Raw genomic sequence first — 808 nt, forward strand, 5'->3', positions numbered from 1 at the left:
ATTTTTCATCTGCTCCACATTGATGTGATTTCTTTAAAAGGTTTCTTAAGGGTCCCGGGGAGGCTTTTTGTTTGTTTGGGTTGGGTTTGGGGGAGGTTGGGTGCTTCAGTTTTGGGGATTTTGTCACTGTTTAATTAGTAGTTTCCTTCTCGGCTGTTTCTAGTAACCGAGTTTGAAGACGGCTGCGTTGTCCTGAAGCCTCTCATCTGACCACACCGCCTGTCTCTCTGCGGCTGATGGCCAGTGTTTGGTTTTCGAGGGAATCCGCCCTGCTCTCGGGACTGTGCGCGATCTGCCCGAGTCCTGTGGTCCGTGTGGCCACGCCCTGCAGCAGGGGACCTGCGGACACCCGGGCGCGTCTCTGTCCCCTGCCTGCCCTGGCCGCAGTGGACAGTGAGCCTCGGTTCTGGGGCCCCCACGCCCGTGCCTCGTCACTGTGCTGTCCCCAAATCCAGCTGAGGCCCACACAGTGGGTCTTCCCGCCTGCCTTGGTGTCCGCGGGGACCCCTAAGCTGCAGACCCCCGAAAAGCCCCCCAAAATGCTGGCCCTGCCGGGGCTTCGAGACACAAGAGGAGGCCGGCTGGGAGCAGAGGCGGAACTGCTGCTCCGTGGCATTCCCATCACCAGTAACAAAGGTGCAAAGTGCTCTGTGCAGTGCACGTGTGCGTGGCCGGTGCTGCCCGAGTGCTTTGCTGAGTCACGGCCGCGCTGCACCCAGCACCTGCCCTGCTCCGTGCGGCTCCCGGCTCACAGCTGCGTCAGCCTGCATGGCCCTGAGCGCAGCGGTGCGCGGCGCCCTCTGCTGGC

The sequence above is a fragment of the Fukomys damarensis genome, unplaced genomic scaffold (assembly GCF_012274545.1).
Source record: "Fukomys damarensis isolate Sample0158 unplaced genomic scaffold, DMR_v1.0_HiC HiC_scaffold_24, whole genome shotgun sequence".
NCBI classification, from domain to species: Eukaryota; Metazoa; Chordata; class Mammalia; order Rodentia; family Bathyergidae; genus Fukomys; species Fukomys damarensis.